The 20,781-nt window shown below is 39.7% G+C and overlaps 1 protein-coding gene across 9 annotated transcripts in view; it reads left to right on the plus strand.

Annotated features, from left to right (window-relative positions):
- Window positions 1-20,781, plus strand: part of POU6F2 (POU class 6 homeobox 2) — a 491,407-nt gene that overhangs the window by 362,606 nt on the left and 108,020 nt on the right. The gene's annotated exons all lie outside the window — the stretch shown is intronic.

The following is a 20,781-nucleotide window of genomic DNA, read 5'->3' on the forward strand; positions in this document are numbered from 1 at the left end:
TTTGTAGCCCCATGGAGAACTGCATCTACTGTCCATGAGGCATGGTGGTTATTTCTCTATATTATGAATACAACAGTGTCTCACCTTAAGTACTTTGTGCTCTTTTGTTTCTATTTTTCTAAAGACTCTCTGGGGTTAGGAGGGCAAAGAAATTTAGCCCCAGTCTTATGTCCCAGATTCCAACCATTACTCCACAGACTAACAAGTACTCTAAATTCATGCCAAGAGCCTCAACCAATATGCATCTTTATAAAGGAATAAAACTTCTATAGGTTTACTTTATTACTGTGAGGCTGAGAGCTTCATAAATAGATATTTCAGGCTAACCATGAGAGCTCATCTATAACCTACCTATTGAGAAGGAATGGATAGGTGCATTCATATATATATATATATATATATATATATATATATATATATATGACTTTAAACTTCAGAAAACCATTTTTAACTTAGGTGTCTTTAAAATAAATTAGCTTCAAAACATAATGACTGTGATGTCATCATATCAGATCCAGAAATTAATAACTCAGCCAAGCCATCCATTCTTTGACTTGCACAATGACATTTTTCCCTGTGAGATTTCAGACAATTTCGTGTATTTGTAGTACTGTGACAAAGTTAAACAGAGTGAGCAGCCTGTGGACCTGTTTCAAGTGCCATCTCATCCCCTTGCCATAGTGGTGGGTATGAACCTCAGTCAGTCCGGCTCTCCCCAGCCTGAGAATGACAGTAGCGATGGTATCCTTGGCTCCTAAATAGAAAAGTATACAAAATAAAGACAGGTTGGTACACGGACAGAAAGGCAGGTGGATTAGAGACTTGGTATTTTAGAACTTAGTTTGTTGTCCCATAGCTTTGTCTCTTCCAATTTGGATTCTCAGTGGTGTGGCCCAAAGCATTCCTAGAAATGAACACATTTGGGAGAGATGAGTCATTGTGTTTTTCTGGGCTCTTGGGCCAGGGCTACTTTCAATTTGAACATTTTCATGAGTGGAGTTTCAAGATGTATTTATACAATTCTTAGGATGGTGAGACAACGTAATACCTTTGACCTAGGACTAAAATGAACATGGGCCAAAAACATCTTCATTGTCCACTTGACACCTACTGAAAGAGCAGGTGTCATCAAATTTACAAAAGGCATGATTACAGCAACCTTAATGTTGGCAGCATTTGGGATTCAACTTTATTATTCCAAAAAATTAATTTAATGCTTTTTAAGAACACTTACATTAGATGTACCTATATACCATCTAATTTCTCTATTCCAGGCACCAAAATAGGTAAAATTACCAAAGAAAAATATTGCCCTTCCTTGAGGAGTGAAATTACTTAGGTGTGTCCCCAGTTGTCCTATATAGTCCAGTATTCCTTCCTATTCAGTGAAAGTTTTGAGCTCTGTGGACCTCAGCCTTCCCTGAACACTGTCAGTGTTTTATAAATTTCTGTTGGCCAGTGAGATCCCAGTGAAGACAAGCCCTGTTGAATGACTGTTGACAGGACTTTAGATGAAGTGACCACGCAGCCTCATGAAAATAAACTTAGGGGAATTTCCGAAAGTTCTCCTAACAGTTTCTCGTGGAAATCCCAGGGCTGTTTTGTTTTGTTTTTGCAACAAATGAAGGCTCAGAGCTACATTTCTTTCTTTGTAACACTGAGAGAATATTCTAATTTTTCATTTTTGAAGTTTTAACTTATAAACTTAATAAATATGTTTAGAGTACATTTAAATATAGAGGAGCTGTTACTCTAACTTCTGTGGATCTAACAGATGACCACCAAATGAGTAACTTGGTACAAATTTTTTTTAAAACATTACTGAGAAGATACAGAACTAATTTTGAACAAATCTGTGTCGGTAGGCATAAAAGGACTTTTTTCCTTTACTACAGGCATGTATAAAGGAAATAGAGAATATTTTGGTTTAAAAAAATTTTTTACACTAGCTGCAGGCTTTTTGAGTTTGTGGAACATGGAATGTTTGAACTTTTTAAAAAGAAAACTGTTTAAAAGGAATTGCAAAGATATTTAACTCTCCAAAGTAATGATCTTTATAAAGTGTTTTTGTTTGAAGATTATTAAGGGAATAAAGATCAACTAAATTCATGTATGATAGCCTAAATTTTATTTTACAATCCTTTATTTTCATATGGGCTTTATCTTTTTACATTATTCAAAAATCTGCTGGAGAGATATTAGTTTAGAACTATGCAATGTAGATTACCAGGGAAAGCCAGTCAATTAGGTTTTTTGCTTTAAAAACAAAACTTTGGAGGACAACAATTATTTCTAAAACTGTGCAGATGCTCCCATGTCTTTAGAAAAAAATAAATGTAAGTAGGTTGTGTGTTATATTTGGGTGAGGTCCTTTCCTGAGATGAAAAAAAATTAATAGTGTTGGTAGGTAGTAACACTCTAAACAAAAATTATCCAAATACCTCTTATCAGGCTTTTCTGCAATATTGCAGTGTAATTTTATTTTACTCTTTTACTGAATTCTGTGAAAAGGATTACATTTACAAAACCAAGTTGTTTTAAGATAGATAGGAGTCTAAAGTATTATCCTTTCAGAGACGCACAGGTAGGGGGATCACTTTGTTTATTAATTTTGATCACTCAGCATTATAGGAGGTCTGGTGGTCTAAAGCAGACTCTAGAAGCTGCCCCTGGAGATCTGTCTATAGATTCTCCATTGAGACTCAGGACCCACCCACCCATGGCTTCGTTCTTGCCCAGGAGGCTTGAGGAGAGAAGTTCTAGACAGGAAATGCAAGGGCAGAGGTCTTCAGGGCCTAGCAGTCCCTGTAAATAAGTAAAGTAATCTTGGTTTTAGAACCCAAAATCAAATTTATAAAAACAGTGTGTGGGACAAACAAGATGCACTGTGAGCTGAATTTAGTCCTTGGGTGCCAGGATGGAGAGCAGTCCATACTCCTTATTTTTGCTCAAACCCACAGTCCACAGGCTGTGCCTGAATCTAAAACTAAAAATATAGACTGTGTTTGATAGAAGCAGAAACATAAATGGAAGCAATCTTTTGGGGCAAAAAACATGATCTAGGTAAAAAAAAAAAAAAAAAAATTCAATACGTAATTTTAATCTGGATAGAGACCCCATAAGCATAAGAATGGTGAAATAAAAGCCTCCTTTCTATGACCTTTAAGAAGAATTTTCTTGAAAAGAAAACTCCTTGGGAGTTTTTATTTGCACTGGTAAAATTTCAGACATCTTATAAAAGCCCTATTGTGCACATATTCCCTCTTGAGTGGTCTGGAGATATGCTGGGCGTGGTTGGAGCCCAGTCATGGTGTAGGTGGAAGAGGGTAACCAGAGGGCTTGAGTCCCCCTTCTAGTTCTGACCCTGCCTCCAACTAACTCATAACTTTGGATAGGTCACTTTAGCTCTCTGGACTTCATTTCCCTCATCCGTGTGGTCTGAGGTCTTTTTCAGACCTATGAATCTATAATCTCAATGTTAGTAGGCCTCTGGAATTTTATTGGCTATTGAAAACTCGATGGTCCTGAAGATTCTCTGAGTATTCTTCAAGGTCAGGTTAATTTCTTCCCACTCAGCTGGGTGGCAGAGTGAAAAGAGAGTGGAGGACAAACATAAGTGGGATAATGATAGCAGAAGCAGATTTTATCTTAGCAAGAGAGTCCAAATTAAAGTCAAGTTTTTATCCTCAGAGAGTCACTGCTATAAGCTCTGGTCCCAGATTGCTTTTCCACACCTATACATTAGAGAAGCTTAAGAAACCAAATGCTGCATTTAACCTTGGCCTCCCGCGTACCATCTTGCATGGCAGGACGCAGGATAATCTTTTCCTTTTCTTGTTCTATTGCACATTTTAATAAATAACAGAGGGAGAGAGAGATCAGTAGGAATTGGACAGTGAAAGCTATCTGTGCTTATATGAGGAATGAGGGGCACGGTCACCTCCTCGGAGGTGAAGTTGCTTGAGAGCGTGAAATGTATTCTCAACCGTGTGCATTTGCTAATGGAAAGGTCTAGTTACCACTCAGGCACAGCAAAGTAAAACTACATCGGAATCCCACCTCTGTTGCGCAGTGGGCATTGCCTTCTGGTCTTCCCATTTGAGATATTTTCCCACTGGCAAACTTAGTACTAAGTTCCAAAGTGCATACATAATGGGAGAAGGTGGTACATTATCACTTTTTAAAATAAAGAGCCCAAAGCCTTGAGAAGGAGCTAGACCTATAGGACTTTCAAGTTCTCTAAAGCAAATGGTCTCCAATCACGGGTCTGCCCTATGGAAAAGACCCAGTGTCCTAGGCCAAACCCCCTCCCCGCCAGCAATTAGTCTTAATCAGTTTACCACAATATTACTCAAGGCTCTGTGGGACTAGGTTTGTTTTTTCATCTATAAAAGGGAGGGGGTAAAATTAAATACTTTCTAGAACTCCTTCAGTTCCATTGGAGTTTTATGTTACAAACCCCTAAAACTGTGTAGAGTTGGGTGACTATGTGGGTGTATTCATATAACTCCTTTGTGTGGCCACTGTAAATATAGAACTCAGACATCTCTGTACCTACACAGGGCTAAATCACTATGCAGAATTCTCCTAGCCAGGACTGAGATGATGGTGAGGCTTGGAAGCACTCATCTCAGATGCAGAATTTAAGGGTGTACTCAAAAATTCAGATAATGTTTGAATGAAATATTTTCAGAAATCAAAATGAACGCCAAAAGTCTATGAACAACAAAATTTCAAATTTTTAAATGCAGGATCAGTAACAGTATTGAGCCATATTGGAGTCTGAGGCAAAAGAAAAAATCAGTCATATGAACATTTAGTGATCATGAATTTTTGGCATTCATTCTTAAAATATTGTAGTAAGGTCTTATTCATCTTGATTACTACGTTTCTGGACTCACCTTTAAATGTGGTTCCTGAAATGAGTGCCTCATTCATCTCACCCTCATCCCTCTCAGCTTTGCTACTGGCTGTCTAAATGATTTAGTTAGCAAAAATCCGCCAAAGTCAATGACATTCTGTCCATTGTAAATTTCGGCCAGGTCTTTGATCTCACTTTCTAGTTGAACTTGAACATTGCACCAAATTTTGCACAGTAAAAAAACAAATGCATGTTGGATAACAAATTGGGGCAAGGAAGGGGCTAGAAATCCATCTTCCTCATTGCACAGATCTAATAAAGCAATTATTTTTTATTGAACTGAAATGTTATAACAATCAAATAACTCTTTTGGCTGACATTTTTCACTGAACTAATTTATGATTTTATGAAATTAAGTAAGTTTAGTAAAAATAATGGAAGTATCACTATGTAGACAACATTCTCTCAGAGCAATCCGAGTTCTGAGGACCTTTGGAAAACTAGAAGAGTCCACATGGGGTAGGCAAGGCTTCCTCTTGGCTAAAAAGCCAAAGAAAACTTTATTACTATGGAAAAGAAAATCCATCTAAGCTCAGAGAGTTATGAAAATCAAATATAACATACTGATGAGAATGCTTTTGTATGCTATAAATTTGTTAAGCAAATGTTGATTAGCCTAAAGATATAAAAGAGTATGAATTTATTTCTGTTTATACTACCTTCCAGAAAATTGAGGGCTTCATTCATGATTCACTCATTCAGTGAGAGATCGGGTGGGAAATGAGAATCCCTTTACCCAACTGTATTAAGTACTGAATAAAATAAACATAACATATTTACCCATATACTCTGCAAGGGACAATTTTTCCTTTTATGAAAGAAAGAAAATCTCCTTAAAAAAAACTCTCAGTTCAACATTACTGGCATTTCAAAGAATTTATTACACGCATTTGAGATCCAGGAGGAACAACAAAGTTTATATTGCTTTGAGAGTGGCAGGGAAAAAATTAATTTACCAAGAATCTACTTATATACTGTAGTGCTTCTTTGTCGTTGTCTAGATTTACCATTCCTGGGTACTGCTCCGTAGATTAGTCAAATCATGTAGAAAGGGGTTTAACAAAGCAGGAAGCATGTTCACACCACTGGCTATGGAAACTCACGTCAAGTAGCGATAGATGATGAGGGTGCCAGACTCAAAGGAGGATGGGAAGATTCTTGCAGTGTTTGAACATGGCAAGTGATCACTTCTCAAAGAAAAGAGAACCACTGTGATCCTGACAGTGGGGGTAGAGCAATGGTCTGTCTGCAGCAAGCTCAGCAAAGAGCCTAAAGCCACATACACTGTCCAGTCCCTTCACTGTTGGATGGTGGTTGATAAAACTAATCCCAAAGTCTAGCTCAGAATGCTTCTGAAACAGTTTTGCCTTCATGTGCATAGATGCAGGGTCTAGTGGCAATTTGAGATGCCCAAAATGTGCCGGCTGGCACTTTGCTCTGAACGAGCAGTGCTTGGCCAGTATTTATGTGAACTTAATACAATATTCTAGTGCTTTCATGATCACAAGTTATTTCTCATCTTGTAGCTTCAATTCATTTCCCACAAGTTTGGGGTAAATTTTCCACTGGTTTTTAAATTAACTTCCAAAGCATAGACTTGCAAGTGAATATTCTCCACGTTGTAAAGAAAGCACTTTTATCATGATTTGTAAATATTTATTGAGCACCTATGCTGTGCATTGTCCTGGAGAAGGTTTGCAGAACAGACAAGATGATGCCTCAGAGAAAGTGTGATCTTGAGAAGCAGATGGGCCTGGGTTTGAATGCTCACTCTGCTGGACATTTGAGTCAAGTCAGCACATCCTTCTGAGCCTCAGTTTCCTCACTGGTCAGACAGTTGTTGTGGGGATTAAATGCAATGGCTTATGTGAGGGTATCTAATTTGGTTCCTGATAGATATCTGGCACTCAAAAAATGTTAGTATCCTGCCTACTTTTTTTCCGTCCTCGACTATAGATATTATAACCTGTTGGGGAATATGAGACAAACACATGCACTCAAAGTTGAACAAAAAGCAAATAGTCACAGGAATGTAAAAATGCATGTGCACACAATAAAATGATGCCCTGCAAACTACACAAAAACCCATAGTAGCTAGAATGAGGCCAATAATTGCATGTCAGTTTCGTAGCGTCATCCTGAGTCAGAGAGGTACGGGGCATTTCTGAGGAAAGGGGTGAGGAGCACACACAGTACAGGGCAAACCTACACTAAAGGGCATCTCAGAGCTGTGGAGCTCCAAGGGGTTTAGAACAGAAAGAAAGGACTGTAGCCATGCACTCACATAATGCTAATATTGCCTAATCGTATAATCTTAAAGACTTCCAACTTAAACCTCAGTTTCCCCATCAATATTATTATTACTATTATTATTATTCTTATTATTTGAGACAGAATCTCACTGTCACCCAGGCTGGCATACAGTGGCACAAACACAGCTCACTGCAGCCTCGACCTCCCAGGCTCAAGCCATCCTCCTGCCTCAGCCTCCCGAGCATCTGGGACTACAGGCGTGTACCATCGCGCCTGGCTAATTTTTGTATTTTTTGTAGAGATGGGGTTTTGCCATGTTGCCCAGGCTGGTCTCGAACTCCTGGGCTCAAGTGATCCACCTGCCTCAGCCTTCCAAAGTGCTGGGATTATAGGTGTCAGCCACTGTGCCCAGCCCATCAATATTATTATTAAGAATGAAGAATTTTTTTATTATACTTGGTATATGATAAAGATGCCATCACAAATTAATAGGGAAATAACATATTGTGTAGTAGTCAATAGTTGGGAAAATTGGTGTACAGATATTAGGCTGGGAGAAGACAGTTGTTACATCTAAAACTTTCAATATATGAACTATACAATAAACTCTTGAGAAAACAACAAAAACAAACAAAAAAAGAACCAAGAATTATTTTTTCCTTGTAAATTCCCAAAGTTGTGGTTTTTAGTATTTGGGTAAAGAAGAAGAATCTTGATGATCTCACTTCTGCCAATAACTAGATCGCTAATTAGTGACCATGGGCAAGTCACCTAATCTCTTTAGGACTCAGTTGTGTCACTTATTACATGAAAAGTTTATATTAGATGATCTTTAAACCCTTCCTATCTCCACATTCTATTTCTGAAATAACACAAATAACGTGGTTTAAATTCTATGGAAAGAAAGAACGATATATGTACCACATCATAACATACATCACATATGCAGCACTCAAGAAATACTTCTGATTCTGTTTGGCTAATATTTGCCATCTGTTTTGAAATTTACAAAGTGCATTTTTATATACTTATTTCATGCATTGGCCTCATGAGTTCACAGTTCTAACTGGAGTAACCATGATCCTTTACCTATGTATCTTTTACTAAGTTCTTTGGTCTCTCTTTTTCTCATCACAACCCAGAAGAAGCTAAAATTGCCTTCATTCCAACCCAAAGAAACTAAGTCTCAGAAAGTTCAAGCAAATTTCTCAACATCACTAACAACGGCTGAATTGGGATTCCAGATCTAGTCTGTATGACTTCAAAGTGTCTCTATTTATATCTTACCACCTCTGCGATGTTCATTTTGGTTGTTAGTGAAATATATATTCTTATTTCCTTATTGGCTCCCAGCATTTTCCAAGTCAGCATTTCTCAAATTTTCTTCCACAAAACACTGATCCAAAGAAATTTTATTGAAAACAGATTCCATGGTGGGTAGGCAGGTAGAAAGATAGATGGGTAGATAGAAGTGCTGCATGCTATATGCTGTTCCTATATATTTTGCAAAGATTATTTGAATACTGAAGGCTAAAAGACATCCTGCAGTAGAGATGTCTAGTTAACACGATTTAACCAAGAAATTCTGAAACCTGTGAAACCTCTAGAGCCTTTTATTTCACATAATGCTAATTAATATCTCCTGTGAAAAATCCTTCAGGAACCACTGCTCTAAAGCCTCCTTAGTTGTGGGGTCAGCACAACTAAAATAACCTCCATTTCCTTATCCAGGACAGTATGTAGAAATCCATAGACTAGGTCCAATAGACTGGGCCATGGAGAAAACCAAGTATAGAAAGGTGAGAAAAGAGGGAAGGAAAAACTTAAAACTAAGGCAAGAGACGAGAAAGCTGAAACGGTATGGTTCTGATAATTGACAGTGAGGAAAATCACTTCATAAAATACCTGGCTGGGTTGCTTCTCGTGGCAGCTGAAGTCTTGGAGACCTTCTCTTCCAGATAGTCCTCCCTTCTTCCTTCCTTTTCTTCACTGCCCATTGTCTCTACTGCTCACACAACCAGAGTCCTGCCTCCCCATGCCACAGCATGAGAATCACGGCCAGGGTGCCCCTGACCACGTAGCCCCTGCAGACCCACGGGACCGACAGAACTGGGAGAGTGCATGCCTTCTCCCCTTCTCACTTGCACCCTCCTCATCTTTTGACTGAGGAATTTCCAATGGTCAGGAGATCCGCCAGCCCCTGGCACCCTCATTCTCCACCCCTGCATTTTAAGAGGGTCTGGATTCCAAACAACAGCTCACATCAGCCTGAAATCTGTATGGTAAGCCAGGACTAAGTCGTCTAGAGCACCAAGCAGTCAAAACTCCATGTCTGTGGGGCATTGTCTTAGTTACAAGGCTCCTATCCTGCTCTTTTTCTATTTCCTGTTTTTAAAAATAGACTCTCAGAATCACTGGTGTTTTCTTTCTCTTTTGTCTTCCACTGTTGAGAACTAAATTGGGCATTCTGGCTGGAAACACCAGTCCTGGGGCCCTGTGAGTGCAGAGCCAAGGCAGAGAAAGGCACCATGTTGAGGCATGCAGGACAGGTTCATGTGCCACTTGGAGTGGCTGTCTCCTGGATAGGGCAATTCTGTGTCCTTGGCCACTCAGTAGGGATGCCTTCATGGCCGCAGATGAATGCAGCAGTGGAGGGGTGCCCTGCGTTTGTATGCTGTCAGCTCTGTGCTCAGAACTAGTAGCTGTGTCTGAAGGCCCAGTTGGGCTCCGATCAATGCAACCCTTCCAGCCCGTTTTGTCTGAACTGCAGTTCGACAGGGCTCAGCCCAGCACCTCCACTTAGTTTTCTACACCAGGAGATATTTAACTGTCATAAAAAAGAAGTAAAGTTAGAGATTCCTTTTTTTTTTTTTCTCAGCTTGACTCCATATCCTCCCAGAGACTAGCTGCTCTTTCCAGACATGAGTTCTCTGTCCTTGTATTTTGATGTTGTGACTGTGGCGTTTAAAGAGAACAAAGCAACATTTAGGGGTCCGGGGAGAAGATTTAAGAGAAACCCTCTCACTTCCCCCAAGGAAAGCTCTCTGGAATCTGGTTGTCTTGGAAACTTGGTTTTTTGGGTTTTTTTTAATTAGATAAAATATAAATAATCTTGAACTCCTGTCTAAGGTTTAAAAAAGGAATATTCCTTAGAGCAATTCTCATCTCCAGTAGTCTGCACTCCATGGAAGGAATCTGACCAATCTAAGGCTAAAGCCAAGTGGTCTTTGGGACCAACCTGAGGCAGAAAGTTATGAAAGGCAGAAAGCAAAGATGGATGTTTTCCAAGCTCCCTGCATGCAATGATCACATTAAAGCCATTTGACACATCTTCAAGGCACAGCCTACATGTTATTTTCATTGCTAGTGAGCCTCTCAAGTGAAAAAGTGAGTATCTTCATACCAGAAAGGAAGACCTGCATGTAATCAAATATTTTCAGGGCCACTGGGCCTTACCTGGCAGGTGACTGTCTCTCCCTCTTCTTGTCTCACCCAAGCCACACCATCTTCAAACAGCTGAGACCACGCCTGCGCTCCTACAGCCATATTTTGTTCAATTCCTTTGTATTCTTTTCCAAGAGAAGATTTTCCAAGTTTACAGCAGTGGTTCCCAATGTTGGCTGTACGCTGGGAACACCTGAGGAGTTTGTTTGCTTGTTTGTCTGTTGTTTGAAGATACCAATGCCCTGGGGCCCACCCAAGGATTCTAATGGAACCGCGGTGGGCACCAGCATTTTTTAAACTTTCCAGGAGACTCCAGTGTGCAGCCAGCTTTGAGGACAACTATGTATGATCTTGTAAATAGGCTGCCAGTTATTCATTTATAAAGAACAAAATCCTACCCTTTGTTTATGCAAAATGCTTTTTGCCCTAAGTATTGATTGCATGAGTCAGCACTGACTTTATTTTATGATATAATAAGACTGGGTCTTCATTTCCAAAAAGGATGAGCCAGCATCATTTGTGCTCTACCCCTCCCCAGATTCACAGCCCATCAGGAAAGGAAAACAACCCTGTCTGTGCTTTGTCAGCCACCTGGGCCTCTCCCAGACTCTGGAGTTGAATTATTAGCCCGATATCTGCAGAAAAAGTTCAAACCTGGTGATTCCTCTTTGATATTTAAAATATAATAGGGAAAGTAAATAATCCTTTTCATAATCTTTAACATCTTCTCAAAACAAGAACAATTGCTACTGATTGAGAGCCCATTAGATGCCCCACTGCTGCTAGATGTTGTCTCATCTAGTTTATAGTAGGGCTTTTCAAACTTTTATTTGCATATGGATCCACCTGAAATGCTGGTAAATGTAGATTCTGATCCAGAGCCCACCCCAGATGCTGCATTTCTAACCAGCTCCAGGAATGCTGATGCAGCGGGTTGCTCACCTTGAATGGTAAAGCGCTACTCAATGGACCCACCACCCTCCTGCCCCAGTACCACCAGCTCCATTTCACACATGAGGACGTTAGGTGTGAGGACTTGTAAGAAGTGAGATTTAAACTCAGATCTATCTGATGTCAAAACCTCACCCACTGCGCAAATCTGCCTCTTGTTAGTCTTTTCTCATGGTGGGAGTTTCCTCCTTCTAAAGTGATGTTATTTAAATTACATGACTCCTGGAGTCATGGAGGTAGATAGCACTGTTGGAGGAAAGACTCTCATTTGCCCACCTCTCTGACCTTTCTTGTAGCTTACATCTTTCTCATAGCTCCTGATCTAAATCTTGATTGATTATTGCTCAGCAATCAGTAACTCTAAGCTTGGGGTTGAGGACAAGTCTGTTCTTTTTGTTTAGTAAATATACTAGTTTTGTTGAAGCCATTTCTACAAAATTGAAACACCAGTGCAGCGATTAAAGTGGTCTGTGGCCACTAACTAAATTAGAGCTGAGATAGCTAACAGAAACCCTGTGAGAAGTCAGAGGGTCTTATGCTAATTTGTAGGCCCCAAATCACCTTGCTATAGGACTGTGAAGATCACACATACCTGTCCCCACTGTCTTTCATGCAGCAATCACAGTGCATTTGAGATTGCCTGCCTCAGTGAGGGGAGGCGGCAGCTTCTCCTAACACCATAGCTTCAACACTCTTTTTCGAGAGCAAAACACAAGATACATGCAAAACAGTAACAAAATGATCCTTAAAATGTAGAGGCCATACACAGAATCAGACTGTGGTTCTTTTTACCTGATTTCAGATCCTGTAGTGGTGGTTCGGAGAAATTCCTTAACCTCTTAAGGGGGCAGGGGTGCAGGAGAACTGTGTACAAAATGACATTCATAGTAAGCATACTCCAGTGATATGTTTGTTTTCAGAAATAGTCACTCCTGTTTGAATGGGGAATTTACTTTATAATAATTGGAAGTGCTGCCATCATTGCAAGAAAATGGTTTCCTTTTTTTTCAATTTCCATTTTTATTTTATATTTGGGGGTACATGTGCAGGTTTGTTACAAAGGTATATCACAAGGTGCTGAGGTTTGGGCTTCTATTGCTTCCATCACCCAGGTAATGAACATAGTGCCCAAAAAAATGAAGTTTTGCAGCCCCTGCCCCTTCCTACCCACCCACCTTTGGAAGCCACTAGAGTCTCATATTCCCCCCATCTTTTATGTCCCTGTGTCCCCAAGATTTAGTTCCCACCTGTAAGTGAGAACATGGAATATAAAAACACGTTTTCTTGACAAAATGGAAGAAATGTCTTCAAAAACACCTGCCCTTTCAAAGGTCTTGGCCTGACTTTGCATTTCCTTCAAGGAGGCAAGTGGACCTAGGAACCCAGGCACAGCTGGACCTTTGTCCAATGTCTGCCTGCCCCAGATTGGACGGGCAGGTCCTGCTGATGGGCTTTGGGAAGAAATCTCATTCACACTTTCATCTTCAAAGAACAGAAACCTACCGGAACTTGTACAAATATCAGCCTAAGGATGCATACATGAATGCATGGGTTGACCTAAAAGAAAACAAATTGGGAAAATAAACTCTTATGTCCTGCCAACCCCCACCCAATATGTGTATAGTTGTCTCCTTGCACTAAAGGGTTAAACTATTATGTACATGTGAACGACAAATCCTCATAGTCGCATACATGTATTTTCAATATTTGTATGTATGCATACTTGCGTTTGCTTAATATATACGTATGCATGGATTTATTTAAAATGCTTTAAAATTTATTTAAAATCATCTAAGGGATTCTGTAAAGCATCCACTTATGGGGTGATCCATGTAGTTTGGGCAAATCAGTGGAATGGGGAAACATGACATTGTCTAGGGCTTTTCTTCCTTTCCTTTCCTGCCTGGGACGTTTTGAGAGAATGACTAAGCAGTGCTGGAGATTATGAATTTGCTTAAGTGTGAATGGCTGATTGCCGAGCAGGAGGCCCGGCCCTCCCCAAAGGTGATGGACTGGGGCTGCAGGTCTTCACACTTGATGCCTGGATTTGACTCGGAAAGTCTGCCAAGTCTTTTACTCGGAAATTTATCTTAATTAGATCTGAAAGACCTGCCACAGCAGAATAGTCACACCGATTAAAATGAAAAACAGGAGAAATTACTGATCAAATTAATCATAATGTCGGGTTACAGCTGTAGGTCTGATGTAATTTGCCACTCCAGTGAGTTACATCGGCCCAGGCCCGGGAAAGGAAGCTGGCTTTACGCTGATCCGTAACACCCGCCCGCTCCAGGCGGCCCGGCAGGAGGCTGATTCCATTCATTTTCCTGGCTTGCTCTGACCTCCCTGCTGCAACTGGAAACAAATCAGGCACCAAACAAATGGGAGGTGGGGGGAACAGGGAGGGTAAACAAGAAATATTTTCTTTTCCAAGAGACTGTACTATTGTACTATTTCAAAATGGTGAGCTTTTTAATCTCGGCCGGGCGGGCCTGGGGCCCTGTGCTTGTTTGGCTTTGTGCTTTTGTTTTTTCTGTTTAACCTCCTTTTAGTTTTATGTGTGGTGACCTGACATTGATTAGATGCAGAGTGGGAATCAAAAGGTCAGAGGACAAAACCTTTAGCTCTGAGCAATAGGAAAAAACCTTTAGAAAAATCTCCTTGCCAACATGGTTCTTCAACTAGGACATGGATTGAAATAATCTAAAGTGTCACAAGAGAGGAAGAAGAAACCTAGGCTGTGAGAGCTGATTGTTCCAACATAGATATGGTCCTGGTATTCTAATGTTTAGATAAACACCACTTTATACCATACCATGTGTTCAGGGTTGATGTGGACGGCGTATAGTATTTTTTAAAGAAAACACATCAGAGTCTAGATCCTTTTCATTGTATCTCCTTGAATCTGACTGTAGTTAATTCTTATCTCCCCATTAGAGATTCAAAGGAGACCCTAAAACACAAAGAAGGAGACCCAGTCTAGCCATTTCATTAGGAATTCTCAGGAGTTAGAATTTAGGAGGAATGTAAGACTTCTTGCTAACTGTTTCTGCTTTATCAGGAAACTAGATAAAGAGAGTTCAGCCTTTCCTGAAGGAAATCATCTTAAAACAGAGATTATTGGAAAGGAGCAGGGAGAGGAGGTGTTCTTCCCAATCAATAGTTATCAGTTGCCTTTGGAGCAGTAAGAGCTCTCTTCTTGATCATATGATAGGTTGCCTAAATCCCATTTATTCATCACTGGGCCAGATGTTTATACTCTCTGCCCCCAGTCTGAAAAGGCTCTCCCTCCCACCAGGAATGAATCTGGCACATTTTTAAAATGAGGATCCCTTGAACCAAGGAATAGGAAGACAGGCAGTCATGGAAACAGGCTGGCCCTGGCACTCACGAGGCTGTGCCTTGGACCTTTCTAGGGATCCTTGTGAAGGATTAGGTGGGACCATGTGCCCAGATTGGGGAAGGGCATGGTGTTTTTCATGACATTGTGAGTGATTGCTAAATCGGTTTAGTAGTTTGTAACTAGCATTTTTAAAAGAAAATAATAAAAAGGAGTAGAAAATGCCAGAGCACAGAAAGGCTACAAATTTTTTTAAAGACACTTTCCTTTAAGTGATATACAAATGAACATATATAGTTACATGTTGAGAGATAGATCTAATTGTACATATATATTTTGCATGTATATATGTGTTGGCTTGAGATGTAAAATGTGTTTCTTCTTATGAGACAAGATCAGAAGAATTTGAAAAACCCTAGCCTGAAAGACCCAGCTTTTCAGGTAGACAGAGATGGGATTTCTTAGGTGTATAACAGGCCAGGAAGCAGGTGTATCAGTATCCCAACATATTGCATGTGATATGAGCCCCTAAACACCAAACACCCTTCCCAACAGTCAAAAAGAACGAAAAAGAAATGCCCACCACCCAGCCCCCCAGCCTTCGCCCACACACACGTATCTTCCAGGGAACTTCAAGTTTCAACATTATACCACTGCCTATGTGGTTGAAAACACACAGCAGATTAGTGGTTTAACAAGCCTATTAAAATGAGAGACTAAGTAATATATTAAAAGCTGACAAGTAGTCCCACCAAAAATGAGTAGATAATTCTAAAGAGAAAGTGAAAGGGAAAGAGAAACAGTGGGAAGGAAGCACAGAACCCCACAGGGATTAATTGGCTAATTTAGGCCCCTGGAAGCTGTGTCCCTCAGGAAGGTACAAGTCGAAGGCCAGGTCCACAGGCCCCTGGTCAGAGAAGTCAGGGGCTGTCGAGCTTCACATCCAAAGTACCTGGAACTTTTCTCACTTTTCCCACCTAGTCTGGCCCCGAGGCAGAGCTATCACCATCTTCCCTACCTTGGTCTTCCTACTTCTGTTTTCTCTCTAATCCACTTTGCAAACCACTGTCAAGTTAATCTTCCTAAAAGAACATTTAGTTTATATCACCTCCATGCTCAAACCCTCTGCTGGCCTGTTTAGCCTGGACACTCTGGCCCTACTCATCACCCCATCCTCCAACTCCCTCTGCCACATTCACCCTGGCCTCCCACCATGCCCAGATGTGCCTGACACAATCCCTCCCTCGCTTTGCTGGTCCATGCCCCTTGCCTGGAATGTCCCGTCTTCTCATCACTGACCCCTCATGGCTCACTTCACTTCCTGCTCCTTCCATGAAGTGCCCACAGTGGCCCAGCCCTCAACAATCGCTTTCCTGAACTCATATATTGGGCACTTAGCATTTGCTCTTTAAGTCTTTTTCTTTTATTTTCATCTTTTTTATGGACAATTTATTATCTCATTTGAATTATAAGCCCCTTAAGAACAGACACAATGTCTCACACCTCTGTGTATCCCAGGGCTGTCAATAATTGTTGTACGTGACGATTTCTGATTTAACAATTATTCATGTCACAAATATGTAAGTGCCTGTGATCAGACTGTCTTAAATTTCTTTGCAAAATTTCTTGATGAAGATAACGATGACTAATGAAAGAAGAGCTATTTGTTGTTATAATTAGAACCATGCTTGGCACATCATAAGAACTATAAAAGCCTTAGATGCTACGATGACTTCTTTGAAATTGTTTCAACCCCATCCTTCTCTGCATTATCTTCACAGTGGGTTTTGGGAAATGTGGGCTTGATTTAAATGCCTTAAATCAGTTTATTTTATCTGGGAAGAAATGTACATCAAAGTAAGGACCATCATTTTCTAATTAATCTGTTTCCTTTTCCCTACTATCTCAATAACACGTGGTAGTTCTTGCTATTCAGAATATAATAGGCAAAGAAGCAGGTCTTGTTAATACTTTATAGATCTGATTGATCCGTGGGTTAAATCATGTTACCCAAAGCGTAAACATATTATAAAGAAGATAGGGAGACCCAAAGAAAATGAAAATGGATCTCCTACCTTGAGTGCACCTCACACCCCACTATTGGATGCCTGGGACTCTCACATGACACAGCCTGGCTGCTTCAAACCCCACTGCAAGAGCAGGCAAACACACATGGAATCTCCCAGTATGAAAACAAGGATCCAGTTTAAAAAACAAAAACACTGCTGGGCACTTAACATATGCCAGGCACTGTCCTAGGTGTTTTGGGTATGTTTTTCTACGAATGCCATGCAATTACTTATGAAAGCGAGGAAACTAGGGTTCAGAGGAAGCTGGTAACTCATCAAAAGTCCCACAGTTTGTAAGAGGTGGAGCTGGAGTTTGAGCCCCGGTCTGACCCCAAGGGATCTTCCCACCTCCTTTTAACCGGGGTAGTCTCTGTGCAAGTCTACCATCCAGGTAATCACTAACATTTCATTCTCAGGACTGTTCTGGCTTGGAGGATAAATTATTTGGCCTTTTACCCCAAGCCCATCACCATGCCACCTCCAACATTTTTCCAAACTGCCACCTGATTTCACTTGGCTCGATGCCACAAAAGCTAAGAAGTTTGGATGACTTCTAAATTTAATAAGAAGATGGAAAAAGTAATTCTTATAAATGTATCATGTTCTCTCTAGAGCCAAAAATGCCATGTTATGAAAAGGTTTGCAGGTGGCATGGAGGGGAAGGGGCAAAGGGTTTCATAAACAAGGGTGGGGGCTTCAGAGTACGAATTGCTCTAGCGCCCCTTCTGGTGGCCTCTGAGGGTGCTTCAGAGCAGTCATGATTCCCAGATAGGCCACATATCAAAACCACCTGCAGAGATTTCTTCTCAAATGAATTTTGAGAGAAAGAGAGAGTGAGCTAGGAGAATTGGACCTGTAGATCAAAAGACACAGCACCAATCTCATTATGTGAGCCGTATTTAGATTACAATTCAAGCAAACTGTAAAAAGGAAAAAGCATGACATTTATGAGACAATTGGAAGTATGACCACTGACTGGATATCTGATGATACGAAAGAATTATTTTTAATATTTTTTGGTGTGATGGTGATATGTAGTTTTTTTTTAACAGTAGCTTTTGAAGATACCTACAGAAATACAAATGAAATGATGGCATGCCCTAGGATTTTTTTCTAAAATGATATTGAAGGAAAAATAATAATGTGGGTGGACGTGTTTGGGTGGGGTACAGATGAAAGAATATTGGCCATGAGTTGATAATTATTGCAGCTGGCTGATGGGTCCATGTGACCAAATTATACTATTGTGTCTTATTTAGATGTATTTAAAATTCCTCATAAGAAAAAATTAAATAAAAAAGTTTTAATCAGATAGGGACTCTTTAATAACACAAATTCTCCTCACCCAACCCAGTAACTGCAAAATCAGAATGTCCTGGATGCAGCCAGTGATTTTGATGATCAGCAGGGTTTAAGAACTACTGCTCTATAAAGTTGTAAACAATTTATTAATAAAGAGATGTTATTTAAGGCTCAAGGGCAATACACAAAAAAATGGTTAATGGGTTGAGCTATAGCATTGTGAGAAACTGGGGTTTTTAACAGAAAGATTGAGTAACTGAAGATGATTGTTCATTAATATCAGTTAATATTTCCTCAGTGATTCTCTTGAAGAGTAGAGGAGTCGGATCAGGTGTGTTTTATGGTCCTGTCAGACTCTGAGATCCTCTGGCTAACCCTGAGAATAGGACAAAAGAAAGTGGAGCTGTACTTCTGTATTTAAAAAAAAAAAAAAAAAGAGTATGACAAGAAGATGCTTTTATTGTCCCATGAATTAAACTTTGGAACAGATAATAAAGAAAAGTTAAAATGTCTTCTTGGCAGCATGTTAAACACAGGCCAAAACCTTACTGCATAGATCTGTGAGTCTTATTCACTTCTGTTTCCTTCATGCCTAATATGGAACCTAGAACATGGTACATATTTAATGTGGCTATTGAGTGCTGTGACGTTCTCAAGTTAGTTTGCTTCTTAAGGTGATTCCCTTAAGAAAATGATTTTTTTTCTGGGTTTAGTATGAGAGCAGAAAGAAGGAAAGTAATACAGAAGAGGTACCTAACAACGTGTTAGACAGTATGTAAAGGATTTGCTCATCTGCACCAAGTTTGGTTTTGCAAAGAGAGGTACCACTTCTAAGCCTCATCGTTGTTTGATCATCTCATTGGCCCCAAGGATTAGGCATGGCCAGTAGAGAGAAACACCATATAACCCAACAAGATACTCATATATTTTAAACATCCTCTGGATTTATTATAGAAAAATATTTTATTATAAAAGTTTACAGTTTGGGGTTTTCTCTACTAGAACTGTAAACAGCCTTTGTATTAAAATATTTTTATGTAAAATATATGCTCTCCTTCCTAATTTATGGAAATAGGAAAATTGGTACATTGGAGGCTTTAATTAATTAAATTATCACATTTCTAGACCAAAGAGATAGGGAGACATAGCAAAAAGCTGGAGGAATGAAGTCTCGTTTTATTTTTTAGATTCCAGATGCTTTCTGTAACAGTTGATCAGGGAGCTGTCAAATGCACTGATGAGAGGTTTCCCAAAGTTAATTTTTCTCATAATACAATAACCAAATTTGCTTTAACACTTGAAAAGGCCCATCCATACTAAAAAGAATCAGTTGCTTAATCCTAAAATTAAAGGTTATTGCATGCAAGAGAAAATAATTACATGCTCAAAGTATGGAAAAAAGAAAACTTTTTTTAATATGTAGGTATTTGTATAATTAAAGACTAATCAAGCATGAAGGACTGCTGACTAAACCAGAAAATGAGATTGTTGGCAAGCAATATTGTAATGTAAATGCCATTTTTGTTTAACTACTAAGAAGCTGGAGAAATGATATCCTGAACAGATTAAAAGCAAACAGCATTGATAATAAATATTTATCAGATTTCAAATGCAACACAGAGAATTTTTATATTTTACATGCAAGATTTGTTTGCAGTGAAGTATTCAGGTACTTTTCAACAGGGTGGCTAACATCCTTATTTAGAATTGCATTTTCAGATAGTATCTTCCTACGGTTAAGGTACATGTGAAATATTAACCAAGGGAAAGTGCTCCTTTTGAGATATACTGCCCACAATGCAGTTACCTATTAATTATGATTTTGAGAATTAATTAGTACTAGTTAACTTGGTGTTAGGCAAATACTTTCCAATGAATATACTGAATGTACTTTTAGAGGGAGAGAGATGAGATACAAGCCATACACAGTTGTTAAAACAAAGAAAATAGAAACGTTAAATGTAAAATAAATGATTTATCTAAACTTCAAGAACATGATTTAAAGTAGAAAGAGTAGAAACCTTGAAGTTACACATAAACATTCTGAGGCTTTCTACCGCTTCCCTGTAAAATATCACATAGGGCACTCGTTTTGTTACCAGAAAGGGGTCCAGATCCAGACCCCAAGAGAGGGGTTCTTGGATCTTGTGCAGGAAAGAATTCAGGGTAAGTCCATACAATAAAGTGAAAGCAAGTTTATTAAGAAAGTAAAGAATGAAAGAATGGCTACTTCCATAGGCAGAGGAGCCCCGAGGGCTGCTGGTTGCCCATTTTTATGGCCATTTCTTGATGATATGCTAAACAAGGGGTGGATTATTTATGCCTCCCCTTTTAGACCATATAGAGTAACTTCCTGACATTGCCATGGCGTTTGTAAACTGTCATGGTGCTGGTGAGAGTGTAGCAGTGAGGACAACCAGAGGTCATTCTCATGGCAATCTTGGTTTTGGTGGGTTTTGGCTGGCTTCTTCACTGCAACCTGTTTTATCAGCAAATGACCT

Source organism: Pan troglodytes, chromosome 6 (assembly GCF_028858775.2).
Source record: "Pan troglodytes isolate AG18354 chromosome 6, NHGRI_mPanTro3-v2.0_pri, whole genome shotgun sequence".
In the NCBI taxonomy this organism is placed as follows: Eukaryota; Metazoa; Chordata; class Mammalia; order Primates; family Hominidae; genus Pan; species Pan troglodytes.